The following is a 14954-nucleotide window of genomic DNA, read 5'->3' as shown; positions in this document are numbered from 1 at the left end:
TTACTACACTTAATGAGTGGGCAGGGGCACTGGCCTATGTTTGGCGAACTTGGGCTGAAGGACAGAGTCTCAGACAGATTAATCTGTGGGAGCACCCAACTGTATGGGTTGCCACCCCTAGAACATGGGACAGGCAAACTGGGATCCCTGTGCATGGGAGGTCTGTCAGTGATGCTGTTCTGGAGCCACTGTGGTGCTCAAGGCCACCCCCCTCTGATTCTCTGCATTTGTGTGAACCCCAGTTAACAATTCTGAGTGCCATCGTTTGGGCTTCCTATGAACTGCAGCCTGATTCACTATGCAGCCCTGCCTCAATGTCCGTCCTGTGCACTGAAGACGACAGGTCCAATGGCAAAAATAGCGTGCAATAATGTAACTTAAGGGTTCTGATAAGCCATATGCACAAGGGAGCAGCATTACGATTACGTGGCCACTTCCTACATTTTAAGTGCTTGACTTTCCAACCCTAGTAATCTTCTTTTAACACAGGTTGTATTTGGATGGGTTATTCATTACTCTTGAGTTCTCTTTACAAATGGAACACCACAGGACTCATTGTCTCCAGTGCAAAGAAGCACAAGAGGAAAAGGAGGCATCAATGTGTTAGTTTTCTGAATAGCTTTCCCAAGCCACAATTTTAATAATCAGATTTATTTCGTGTGGGATTCCAATACGAGTAAAGAATGGGGAAAAATGCCCCCAGAAAGATCATACTCGGCTGTACAATGTTTCCACAATATCAGGAGAAAAACCCAGCACAAAAGCTAATAATCGTACTTCAATCTCTAATATGCTTTAGAGAAAAAACCCAGTGGTTACCAAATCCAACTTGGAATAGTTCCTTTGGCCTTAAACTGTCTGTCATTCAGGAACTGCTGTTTACATATTTCACCAAATAATTTGAGTTTGTCTAAACTGGCCTCTTTCCAGATTTATGATGACAAAAGTATTTTGAGTTGGCTGTTTTCTGAGCATTTGCTTTTTAAAATATATTTGGGTCAGACCCTGAGCTGCTGTGAGTCAGCATAGCTTCATTGACTTGAATGGGCTTTGCTCAGTGCTTCATTTGTAATGAAAGAGATGCCAGGACTCAAGCAATTTTTTTTACTTTTATAACTGACATGCCAAGCCCAGAGGTGACGGAGCTATGAACCAGGAGCTACAGAAGCTCCCTAAAAGCGGGCAGGTCACCGGTACCCAAACCGAGGCCTTGTCTCTTCTCCCCAAGGCCCCACCCCTCTGCTCACTCGCTCCTCTCTCCCCTGTGGCTCATCCTTACAGCTGGTAAGAAGTGGTTATGCCCTCCCACTTTTAAAAGCAATGGGGCCATCGCCCCCTGCCCAGCCCTGTTCCAGCGCCCCTGCTATGAACTGCCAAGCTTGGAGGTGCTGGGGCTCAGCCCTACTACAAATTAGGCACTGGGTTTGTCAGTTTACATCAGAGGATCTGGTCCACTGATATTTCTCTTGGCCTTGTGTGAGGTTTCAAGTGTAATGGATGCCATTCACCATATCCAGGTTCAGCCACTTGACTAACAGCTCATGTAATTTTAATAAGCATGTGTGTATGTCTTAAAAAAGCTGCATTTTTAACTTATTGTTGTGGGGTTTGCATAATGTGTAAATGGCCAGGCTAAGACTTACCTGCATTACATGAGATGTTTGTTCAGGGTATGTTATATTGCACATTCACAACTCACCACCAGAATTACAGGCATCTTTATCTCCAGCACCCCCTCCTTCTAGGCCATCTGCCTGTGTGCAATTCAGCCCTCCAGCTGAGAAGCATCTAGTTCAGATCACTTTTGAGGTAACAAAAACCCAAACTAATATCCAAAGTCTGTCAGCAAATCAGCCCTGCCTGTGGGCTCTGTCTTCAATCTCCTTTCTCAGCTAGTCCAGAGTATTCTCCCTGAACTCTGATATTGAGTGCTGGCCCCTCAGACTGTCTTCCTGAAGTGTCTGGGTATTTTCCCTCTAGCCCCTTCACAGGAGTCCCCCTAGTCCCTGTGATTCCTCCTCTGACTGAACTCTCAACTCTGGGCCTCATAATTAGCCTATCACCTGGAGTGAATGTGGCTCTTTAACCATTTCTAGCCCATGATGGAGTTTTACTCTATCACAAGGTAGTAGCAGAAGTAACTTAGTAGAAGCAACTTCTGTGGGAGTGGGGCCTTTTTAGCTCCAAATGAAGAAAAAACCAGCTGTCTACTGTAAAACATCCAGTGCAATCCTATCTAGTGTTATTTTCTATAGCATCTGACACACCAGTGACTAGAAGTACCCTTTCCTGAGCGGCTTTAAAGCAGCGGCAGAGCGAAGTAATAAACACTAACAGTGGGAGAGAGCAGTTAGGAGCTAAAGGTAAGGAAAGAAAGACCATCTCAGCTGCGTTTTAAACTGAGATGGACAGTCAGCGCAGCAGGGAGAACCCAGAAGGTGTCCAAGGCTGCAGAGAAAAAGGATTTTGGATGGAAAGACTAGAGTTGAGGGAATTGTTTGGAACTAATGATTTATTCAAGGAGCTTATAAGTCTCCCCTCTTCTGTTGGTGAATTGTTCATAAGCCTGCCACAATTTTTTCTCCAGTTCATCCATTGCTCATGGGTACTTTCAGAATACCTGTGGGAAACAGACTGAGTGTCTGCACAGCTTTTGGGGACTAAACTAGAAGACCCCCTCCTCCTTGTAGGGTTGCAAAAGAAGTAGCAGTCCCTACTCTCTTCCACCTTCCCCTGCAGGAAGCTGAACACTGAAAAGGAGGAGGAGAGCAGTGGGAGAAGGCAGCAGGGCCATATTACTGTACTTCCTCCATACCTCCTGCAGAATGGAACCAGCACAATGGTGGGGAGCATTCTGTGCCAGGCTAATGCCTGGGGTAAATGTTCACCACACACAGGGAGAAGCATCTGAGGCAGAATTTCCTTAGTTCCTCCTGTGTGGCCCTTCCCCACTCCCTACTCTGGGTTTATGGCTAAATGCCACCATCTAGCCCACAGTCTATAGATGGTTTGCAAGAGATTCAATGAGGAAACTCTGTATTTAAAATTTGAAATGTGTTGGTAATTTTGGTTGGCCACATGGTATCACTTCTGTTATCTGATTGGATGAGCATAGCTCTTAGAATTGGGTTTCTGGCATGAATACTCATATTGATGCATTCAAAATTCACCTCTGTGAATGTTCTGACAATTATCCTCGAAATGTGCTGCTTCCATGACCATTCCTGCTAGTCAGTTCATTCACAATAGCCTAATGCCAAAGGTGTGTGAACACAGCTGAAGTAAATTCATTTTTGTATTCAAGTAAATTGTACTAGAATATTTTTCAAGGAATACACTTAGCTCCTGGAGGGACATAAGGAGCAGATTGCTGAATGATCAGGAGCAAAGAAAGGAACAGAGAAAGAAAGAGAGACTACAGGAGAGAGCTCTCTGTGGAGAGCTTTAATAACAAAAAAGGACAGTTTTGAACTAGGAGCCTATAGGATTGTTTGAGGCTGAAGTGAATGTTGTTTTTTGACACTTGCAAAAGAAACAGCAACAGAATCCTGCACATGCAGAAGAGGCCACACAGAAGAAAGCTGCGATAGTCCAGGTTACAGCAGATGAAGGATTCCAGGACAGGTCCAGCCTGTGGAGTACAAGTACAATGTGCAGAGGTAGCAGCAGGCAGACCTGCCAACTTGGGAGATGTGGAAGGAGGAGGATTCCAAATGAGAGACTGTGCCAAGTTAACTGTCAATGGAGGTAAATCACAGGAGAGAAGAGGTGGAGAGTGAAGCAGCTCAAAATTCAAAGTGAAACTCTGTAGAAGTGGCAAGATTGGCCTGGTTTCAGGTTGAAAGCATGGCCTGGAAACATATATTGTCCTACAGGTGCAGAAAGGTTTGCAAACCAGACCTGAGTTTTGGGTTTGTGAGCAAATCACAAACTAAGCAAACATTATTTTGGGGGAGATTGGGGTTTCATAGCAAAAGTTTCTCCTGGCTGTTAGTGGTGGAGTGTGAAGAATTGGGTTCTCTTGGTTCCAAGTGCTTTCCTGGACAGGTTTCCCTTGATCCTCTAACCCAACCCTCTATTTATATTAGACCCCTTGTGCCTATGCATTCTCTATTTAAGAAACTCATGCATTCTGCTTTGTTCTGAACCGCTGGGGGTCTTTCAGCAGAGTACTCACATTGTGTCAGTTGTGGTACAAAACAGAAGTGTATGCTGCATTTTGTCCAGCTTGGATTCTCTCATATTGAGACAGCTAGAGCCATTGGCAGCTACTTTTTCTAGTCACCCTCCTTTGCATCCCGAAGGGGGATATTTAAAGAATCTGAGCAGGCAAAGAGAGGGGAGAGAATGATGATTAGAGGCATCTGAAGGGGGGAGTGAGGAATTAGGAACTGTACCCTTTGAAAATTTGCGTGAGGCTTCTTAACGGTCCCTGACTCATTTTCCACTTGGCTGCTTTATGACTGAACTGTAAACTTAAAACGACATGGGCTCATTAATTTGGCAGTGACTGGCCAGATTTGGTCATTTAGCATACCCAGGAAACTATTGTTTAAGGCTGGGTCATGTCAAAGGTCAAGCTAAATATGGCTGAATCTCTGAAAGACTGAGTCTAGGAGTCCTAGAGCCTAAACCTACTCTCTAACCTCTGATTGTCCTCAGCAGTGTGACCAGCTTGGGATTGCTGGGGAACACTTTACATACAGCTGTCAAGGTACTAGCAATATTATGTCAGATTAACTTTTTTTTAAATAAAAGCTTTAATTATATCAGCCTGTCTTCACATCTGATAAACAGTGCAAAAGTGTTCACAATGTGTGCTTCAAAGGAAAGAAATCACTATGGTGCAGGGAACTATTGTGAGGAACAGTTGCTAATATGGGATGAATCCCAGTCCAAATGCTTAACATGTCAAGTGCTGCAGAATCAGTGAAATATCCTTTAGTATAGTGGTTCCCAACCTGGGGGTACACAGAGGTCTTCTGGGGGGTACATCAACTCATCTAGATATTTGCCTAGTTTTACAACAGGCGACATAAAAAGCACTAGCAAAGTCAGTGCAAACTAAAATTTCATACAATGACTTGTTTATACCGCTCTATATACTATATACTGAAATGTAAGTACAATATTTATATTCCAATTGATTTATTTTATAATTATATGGTAAAAATGAGAAAGGAAGCAATTTTTCAGTGATAGTGTGCTGTGACACTTTTGTATTTTTATGTCAAATTTTGTAAGCAAGTAGTTTTTAAGTGGGGGTATGTAAGACAAATCAGACTCCTGAAAGGGGTACAGTAGTCTGGAAAGATTGAGAGCCACTGCTTTAGTACATTGGGTTGTTGCATTGGTTTGGTTTAGACCGTGGATTGTTAGTCCTCGTGTTGTCAAAAAAATGAACTTCCTGACAATCAACCAGATCTCATGACTGAAGGCTGAAGGAGTTCTCTCCGAGCTTAATTTTCATATATCCTCACAACAACTGCAGCTTGAGTAACATACAAACACATATACCTCTTTCAGACATAAAAAGGGGATGAGAAAAAAATGGAGTCCTACAAAAGCCAGGGGCTTTCCCTCTCTCCCCCTTCCTCTTTCACGTCTGGCAGAAGAGATGTTCTTCGTGTCTTTTGTATTATATTTGCTTCCACTTTCCCTTGTATTGACCCTGCTATAAAGGATGACAACCTGGCGCAAACCTCTCTCTTGCCCAGAGCTGCCCCTCAGTCAGGCAGGGGACTTGGAAAAAAAATGCTTTCCCTGGCTGGTCCATTCCTGACCAGGACATCTACATCTGAAAATAATACCTCTACTATTTATGCACGTGGTCCTGTCATGACCTCGTCTACTAGGATAGATTAACCAAATTTCTCCAATGTTTTCTTTTCTCCCCGATGGCTGTTATTGACATTGCTGTGTGATGAAGGCTTTCGAAGGAGCTAAACATGTATCAGCACGGGAAACTTGCCATGCTTGAACTTTGGGGTAGCTTGCTATTCTGAGAGCTTTCAAATGCGATTTCTTCCTTTTTAGATGAAGTCATACAAAAGCAAGAAGGACAAATAACTAGATGGGCATTTCCTCCCTTGTAAGCAGTAATCCTAATGAATTTCACAGAAGGCAGTTCACAGTTCTTGGGTGTCGAAATTTAAGATTACTTTATGAGTGCCAAAGAAAAACATTGGAAATTTTTTTGCAGGTTTACAATGCAGCGAAAAATGGTCACACCGATTTTTCATTTCCGGCATTTTAAAGTTCAAAGACAAAAACAAATTATAAAACCCCAACCCAAAACACATCCCATTTTTAACAAACTCATATTCTTTTGCAACTGTTCTTTTAGGTCTGACATATAAATTTCTTGCCATCCTGGTTAGCCATTCAAATGAAACTCTTTTCATGTCAAGGACAAGCTCATTCCCCTTTTCAGTTCTGGAACATTCTGTTTTTTCCCCCCTTGGTTTCCAATTATTTTTTACTTTATATTTCTACATTTTTTTTTAAGGAATTGCACATAGGATTGATTAATTTTAGCAAGTTTCCTAAAAATGACTTAGCCCCTTTATGCCTTAAGGTGAAATTTTGTGACATTTAGCAGCAAAGAAAACTATTTCCTCTCCCATTCAAAGCTAACCATGTTTAATTGGCCTAGAAGTCTGTTGTAGTTTGCGAAAATGTTTGTGATATCCCATATGTTTTTTCATCTAGCCATTCAAGTGAGTCTGTGTTTATCTTCTTGTCGAGAAAATTGGTTTACATGTACAGTGATTCTTGATATGACAAAGTATTCCCTTGAACTAATGCTCTGGATCATATAGGCTTTGTATTGTTAGTAACCCTTTGTTATGTATGTCAAAAGAAATTTATGTAGACTTAATGGTAAATTTCATAAAGGAAATTAGATCTTAAGTTTATCATAACTATTTGGAAATCAAGTAATATCTGTTGATAACACACACACACTCAACTGAGAGTGAAGAGCATTTGGCATACTTAATGGGAACTATTTGTTAGCTTTAGTGTATAGTTTTCTATCTTTAGACTTTTGGTTGAAATTAAATTTTTCTTACAACATGCAATCTCCTAGTGCTATAAGCTGCTATTTGCATTTTCCCCTGCAGATCATTAAGCGGCTAAGATTTTAGGGTGACAAGCAATATATTTTGTAAAACAACAGGGATTTAAGATGCAGACATGTACAGATGTTGTGTTTTCCATACGTTTTTGTGGTCAGATAGCAATGTTTGAAGATGTATGTGTGAGGTCATTTGAATGCACTTAGAGATGGGGGCTTCATAGGCAGAGACCATCTGGCGATCAGATGTGGACTGCAGGTAGACCGATTTGTTTTTAACTGGAGTCACTGAGAAATGGAAATGTCAAGTACCCTAACACTGCAGAAAAATGATAATCGCTAGCCACCCAGCACAGCATCTGTGTAACCAGGCTCACAAAAGTAATCCAGTCAGTGAAGTCTGAACTTACAGGCATTATTGTAACTTTCTTTCTTTCTTTCTTTCTTTCTTTGTGTGTGTGTAGCATGCCAAGTCCTTGCTGGAGCAGTGAGAAACAGTGATCTTAGGGTATCTGCTCATGGTGGTCCACATGAACAAAAAGACTTGTCATTGGAGAAATTATTCTAAACTCACTTAGCCTGGCGGGTCTGAAAAACTGTAATCAGACTTTGACGTGTGTAAATCCTGATCTTTTGGATGTTATTTGACTCTGGTGGTAAAGTTTTCTGGCTAACTACTCTGCTGCTAGGTTCAGTAGGGCTATGTGGAGCAGTGTAACTTGGAATATCTCTCAGCCCCCTTTCCAGGAATCCAGCTCTCAGATTTGGGTGTCAGCAAGATTGATGAGGGCATTTGACTGATGACACCGGCACCCGAGCTGTAAGAGAGAAGAGGTCTGGCTTAGTCTGTTTCAAGGTGCCAGAGACTACAGTAAAGTTGGTGGGGAGGGAGGGGAGAAATCACAGTGGAAAATAGGAATGAAGACAGTCCCATGCCCCCTGAAGACAGGGACATTCTTCCACAAGCTTTGGTGTGTTTCCAGATATAAGAATGAGTTGCCTCTGGTCTGCGTCTCAGCCTTTCTTTGAAAGGAAAAACAAAAGAACCACACACACTTGTAAAAATTATCTTGATTGACAAGTAACATATAGCCTGTTTTGCATACTTTTAGTACAAAAACAAAACGTGAGGCGTAAAACATGTTGGACTTGGCCCTGACAGCATGTCCTATATTTACGGTTCATGCAAACTGGGAGTGCAGGGCACTAATAACTGGACATAGCTTTTTACCTTGAGTCATGCTAAGAATTTGTGTCACACCTTACAGTTACCAGGTCATGTTCTATCCCAGTTTCGAAGTGACCCACATCATCTATTGTACTGTATAATGGAAGAGATATGGGGATTGAGGTAATAGCTTTTATTGGACCAACTTTTGTTGGTGAAAGAGACAAGATTTTGAGCTCCACAGAGCTCTTCTTCAGAGCTTGTCTCTCTCACCAACAAAAGTTGGACCAATAAAAGATATGAGAGAGACAAGGTGGGCGAGGTAATATCCTGGTACCAACATGGCTACAACAACACTTCATATATGTAAAATGGCATTTTGGTGTCCTTTGTGAAATGATTTACTGGTCACAGTCCAGTTCCCAGTGGAAACGTATTTACATGACAAAAGTCTCAGTCTGACTCCCTTGTTGGCAGTGTATTGGAAGGGGCTGGAGGCTGAACTATTCTCTCAGAGCTGAAACACATTGCCATGGCAGAGGGGAAGAAGCCTGCACAGTCAAGCAGTGAGTGAACTGGGGCTAAGGCAAGCTCTCTCCCCCACCATGCCAGCTGGGCATGCCCTTTCCCTTCGCATAGACTTACAAAGGAACTGTCCTCTTAGCTGCAAGGGAGGAGGGGCAAACTTGTTTACTTTCCTTCTCACTCCCCTTGGCTGGCTGGAAGGAGAAGCCTTTGTGAATCTCATACCAGCTGCTTCACCCTCTATCTCATTGCTAAAATGGAGACCAACTTCACTCAGGTGGGTGCTGCAGTACATCCCTCCTAGCTTCTAGAATGGTGTCTAGCCTCCCCTCTTCCTCTCTTGGGCAATGGAGTGAGAGCTCTGCATGGCTCTTTCTGTACCCTGGTATCTTCAGTGCCTCTGGGGGGTTTGGATGCTAGAATCTCCACTCTACTTGATCCTTCGATTGGCACTCAGTTCACTCCATCCTAGACCAGGCTGAGAGAATGCAGCCCTGCTCAGTACTCAGCCCAAGACCTTTTGTGGAGGAGCTATCACTCCTGTCTGCCCTTGACCTGGCACAGGTCAAGCTCCAGTTAAAAAAATACAAATAAATTAGAGAATGGACTTGGGTTCCAGGGTCAACACCTGGAGGGCAAAGCTAGGTCTCTTGGTCTGAATCTGGGTGGGTGGCAACTGTGCCAGTTGGGTGGATAAACAAATAGTGTGTTCCTCAGAAGTGTCAATAAGGCATATTTCACTAGCACTAAATTCACTTAATACCATAAACATTTCCCTACGCTGGCAAATCCCCATCATTTTGTTGTGCCCCATATTGTCACCTTCAATCTTGAGAAAATAATGTTAACTGGATTATCAATTAATGAAAAAGCCATGGTTTCCTCTCTTGCAATTCAACAGATGTTACAGTGCAGAAAGTGCAGAGCAGTTCTACCATCAAAGGATTAATCTAAAGGATTTAATTGGCTGAGAGTAACTTGTAGAAAATGCTTGATAAAATGTGACTACAAGGAAGAAAAATGTGTGGACTACTGAGTCTGTCCTATGCCTGCTTTATTAAAAAGGACTCTTATCTTTTAAGCCTTTGACAGAATAGTGTCTATCTTTGCAGATGCATTTGAGTTCAGTTTTCATGCGCATCTTAATGTGATTAAAACATTACAGTTAGTGTTAAGCCATCTGATTTTTCTTCAGTCATATTTAATCTAATAGTATGTATATAATATTATATCTGATGTGTATAGAGTTTGATCAGCAATAGAAAGCCAATGACTGGAAGACTGAATACAGATCTTCCACCCTTCCCACTCCTTTATTTTACCAAGTAGTCTTAAAAAATCAGCATTAATTAGGATGCTGTGCAGAAGGACTACAGGTCACTTTCTGATCTCCATTATATAAGTGTCAATTCAGAGTAACTCCAGTATTTTACCATCCCCCAGTCGAGTTATTCCAGATTGACACAAGAATAATGGAGATCAGAATCTGGCCTGAATGAAAACTGTAAGCACCATGGTGGTGGTGCAGGTACTAATATCTTCCCCTTAAAAAGTGGGTTGTAAGTTCCTTGTCTCACAGGATGAGGGATCCATGCAGATGAAATGTGTGTGTGATTCTCTTTGCAGGGAGTAAGACTAAATGATTGTAAAGACATCTGCTGGTCTTAATCTATTAAAGTGTTTTCAGTATGAATGTAAACTTGTAAGAGGTTGAAAACATGTCTGTTTTCATTGTCACTGAATTCTCATATTAATAAATTAATGTTGGCTTAAATTGGTTAACTTGCTTTCAAATCTAGGATCAAAAATGGTTTTAGCCTGGTTCCAAATGCTTTCATTTCTAATGTATATTTAGGAAAAAGCTTACTTTTTAAAAATGCAACAACTTGGCAGATGCAAAAAGATTTATGCATGTAAGTCTCATTACATATTAATGAGACTTATATTACATATGTAAATTTTCCATGCATGGAGATGAGAATATTATCATTTTGGGCCAAATTTTGCCCTTTTGAGGCTCTGCATGTATATGCATATCAATATTTGTTGCTGTCTGCATGATGCAGGGCAGCATACTTTACTTGAGTTGATGCCTTTACCTTCTTTGAAGATTGGTGTTGGATCTGGCTAAGGGCAGGGTTTCTGTCTCTGCAGTTGGCTCTTCTACCCAGCCTTATATAGTAATGTTTTAACCCATCCTTTTGCTCTCATCTGGCATGTGTGTTTGTGCAGTGTCTCTCATTATGGCTCTCTAATATAGAACAAATTTCCTGGCAATTTCTTTGCTATCCTTCAGTCAGGAACAATGAGCCTGATTCTGATCTTTCTAACATCAACTTTGCACCACTCTAACTCCACTTCAGTTGAGTTACTACTGATTTACACTAGTGTACATGAAATAAGAATAGGACCCCATGCCTTTTGTTTGCCTGTAAAGTGAATTATACACATATGATGTCTTGCAGATAACTTCTTTCCTATTTGGTCATCTCACTAACCGTAAATCATATCTGAAGGGCTCTGGAGTTTCAGAAGAATAAACAGCTAATTTGAAACAATATTACTGGACCAATTATCCTGGATCCAATTAGCAAATCGCATGTACTCAGAGGAACAGAGTGTCTAGAGTAATGCTCTTTAGGATTGGCCGCTGAAGCAATGATTCTTCAGCCTATATAGTGTAATAATGCTATTCACAGGCAGATGATCAGTAATCTTGTCAATAAAAATGTCTTTTGAAATATCATTTGAAGAATAATACAGAAAAGTGAGACAATCAGAAAAAACATCATCTTTGATTAACTGGAAGCATAAGATTCAACATGCTCCTCACTTCTATAACTTCTTTATAGCTAATATACATCAGACCTGACATTCAGTAATACCGGACATACAATTCTTGCAACAATTTCTCTAGGTAAATGCCACTCTCTCATCTCTGTTTGTATTTTGGAACTCCACTGGGATACCATCATTTTTTCACCTCTTGACTTTCTCCAGCTCTCTCATTGTCTGCACCTTGCAGCAAATTTCCCTTTGGATGAGGAGGGCTGGATGGCCCTTTTTCTGAAGCCCATTAATTCTGCTGCCTGGATCAGCCAGAGCAGGTGGCTTGGGGACCATGCTCCCTCCCTCCCTCAGTATTTAGCACATGGCTGCTGAAGCACTGCAGTCTATGCCATTGCAGGAAGCTTGGTACCAAGCTGCTTACCTGAATTCTGATCCATACATGGCAGTGCATTGTGCTGCTGCTAAAGTATTGGGTTGGCTAGACCATGTGTCCTTAAAGATATAGGAAATGGAGAAGAGTCAAGAGTCTCTTCAGAGATTAAAACTGCTCTGACAGAACCTGAGTTGTTTGATGCGCTGGGCATACAACAAGGTGGGGGTGTCTTGGTGGGAGCGTGTTTGTTTTTCAGGAGCTGTCTCTTTATGTAGAGAATGATAGGCATATCTTTTAAATAAAACAACTAAAATTAATGGATCAGTGGTCAGGACAGTAGCCTAGGGCTTGTCCAAGGACTGGATTCAAGTCCCTGCTCTGCCACAACCTTCCTGTGTGACCTTGGAAAGTCACTTAGCTGCTCTGTGTGTCAGTTCCCATTTGTAAAATGGTGGCAAAAAGCATTTCCTTACCACACTGACATGTTGTGAGGATAAATTCATTAAAGACTGTGAGGAGCTCAGATACTACCGTGAGGAGTGCAATATAAAACGTAGGATAGCTAGATCAGGGAAATCCAGCCACCCTTGCTGAACCCCACAGATTCATTATGTCAGTGTGATGTTACAAAGTAGAAGTTAAACAAAAATGTTTGCTAAAGTGAGCGCTTTGTACTGTTGTAACTATTTTGCTGGCCCATATCACAGAAGTGCAGAGGGCCTACACGGATGTAATTACCTCAATGCAAATTTCACTAATCAAGGCAAACTCTAACATTATAATCCGATTTAAACTCTTAAAGAGAGGCAACAGTAGAGTTAGATCTGCTACTCCAGTTTTAAGTCACTTAAGACCCTCCCCCATCTCTGGGTTTCAGAACAGGCTCCAGCCTGATCCTGAAAGTCTACACTGCTAGTTTTGAACCCTGCAAACCCAAGTCAGTTGATCCTGGCTCTGAAACTCCGTGCCACGAGTCTTTTTTTGCTGTGTAGATGTACTTTTAGTGCCTAATTATTGTAGCATCCCCCACTGTTCTGACACTCCTGCCATATCTGTAGCCTTAGAGGTGAGTTAAAGGTTCTAATATGGCTTACATCGGTATAAATCAGTGTTGAAGTCACAGGAGTTACAGTGCAACAGCAAACTAGTGTGAAGTCAAAATCCAGATCCTTAATGTTATTTTACCATAGTTTTTGTATTTATATGTATAAACACAGAGTATATTGCTACCAATTCAAATTTGGAATAGATTGCGGTAAAAACTTATTTCCTCTTTACACATTCTAAATCAGTGCGCAATAGCCTGCTTTATGTAAAACCCATCAGCCTTGTTTCTCTGCATGTGCATATTAACTTAACTAAATTAATAGCATTATGATGTGTTCAAAGAGCAGATCTGTGAATGAAGTAGGGAAGGAACTTCTTAAGGTTGCTATTTTGAAGTTTGAATTTAAACACCATATTCAGAGAAGCATCTAATGGAAATTCATTTTAACAGGCTTTTGCTTGATGACTTGTGTATAATTTCATCAACCAAACACTTCCCTTGACAGAGTATGTTTTGGCTCACTGTTGCTCCTGACTCACTTCAACAGCATTGTAGAGCAATTTATAGTAAATGAGTCCTTTGGAAAATTAGCCAAGCATCATTCTGATGCTATGACTTTTTAGATAAGATGAAAATATTAGTTACAGTTCATTGAATATTGCCCCAGACTTGTTCAGAACGACTGCTTGGCATGATCCCTGTGAAGGTGTTTTGGCTTCTTTAATCGCATCACTGAAAAGCAGTTGAAATCAAAGTTTGATTTTGTGTACGTGATGAATTGATAAAGAATTTGGGGCTCAATCCTGCAAATCCTTGCTTACTTAATCCTTCAGTGGGACCATTTGCATAAGGACTATTGGCATGAAAAATGGTTTCAACTCTTCAGCCCAATTCAGCAAGGCACTTCAGCACATGCTTAATTTTAAGCATGGGCATTGACTTCAATGGGACTACTGACACACTCAAAGTCAAGCATGTGCCTGAGTGATTTGTTGGATCAGGGCCTTGGCTTGTAACTTTACAAGTAGTGTAACTAGTTCCAGACCACTTTTTCCACTATATCATTCCTACGTAAAGTTTCCATAACACATAACAAATATGTTATTTGTTGTGCGCCAATGGTGTAGTTGGGACAGCCCAAATATGTAGCTAAAGAGGCATTCATTATACAAACCCAATCACAGTATTCCACGTTAACAATTCAATACACTGCAGCAACAGTAAGGCGTATGGTTTGGGGAGCATTACCAGGGCATGCTGTAGTCCTCTTTTAGGAGGGATCAAAGATCTGCAAATTGGGGATCAACTTTTTATGTATGGTACTACAACATTATTAATGGAGCAGCGTTTTATTTCAGATTAGGATTTATAGCTCATTGTTCCAGGGTTGCTTTCCATACAAATAATCCAATAATTGAGTTCAATTGGAAGAAAAAAGTATTTCTATGCCTTCATCCTAGTTAGCCCATATGTGTACAATAAATATTTCTCCAAGAGTATAACTCTTGTGGATAGGGAGGGGCTGCACATGGCAGAAGCTCCCAGAGGCAGTGTGCTTGCAGCAGGCATAATGCCTCTGGGAGGGTTTAGAGAAGTGCACACACAGCAGCAGCAGCAGCATCTACTCTCTTCAACAGATTGCAGCATGCGCTCCCCTCCGCCCTCCCACACTGCTCAACTCTGCTGGTTGATGTGGCTGGGAGAGTTAGGCCATGCCTTGCTACTCCAAGTCAGCGGAGAAGCTGGGAATAGAATCCAGGTTGTTTGATTCTCCCCCAGACCATGTTATCTCCCAGAAACTCTGCTTAGAGTGAAGAGGAATGAAACTCTCAAATTGTTTCAGTGCATTGCAATATGCGAACTGTAATTCCAGGTAGTAAAATTGCTTAGTGAAATTGCTGCATGTGCGACACTGATGAGATCGCCTCTGTATACTGTTCTTGTGTGCAAACAAATGTTGTCTTTATGGATC

The sequence above is a fragment of the Malaclemys terrapin genome, chromosome 6 (assembly GCF_027887155.1).
Source record: "Malaclemys terrapin pileata isolate rMalTer1 chromosome 6, rMalTer1.hap1, whole genome shotgun sequence".
Classification (NCBI taxonomy): Eukaryota; Metazoa; Chordata; order Testudines; family Emydidae; genus Malaclemys; species Malaclemys terrapin.
This window is presented reverse-complemented; position numbering follows the sequence as displayed.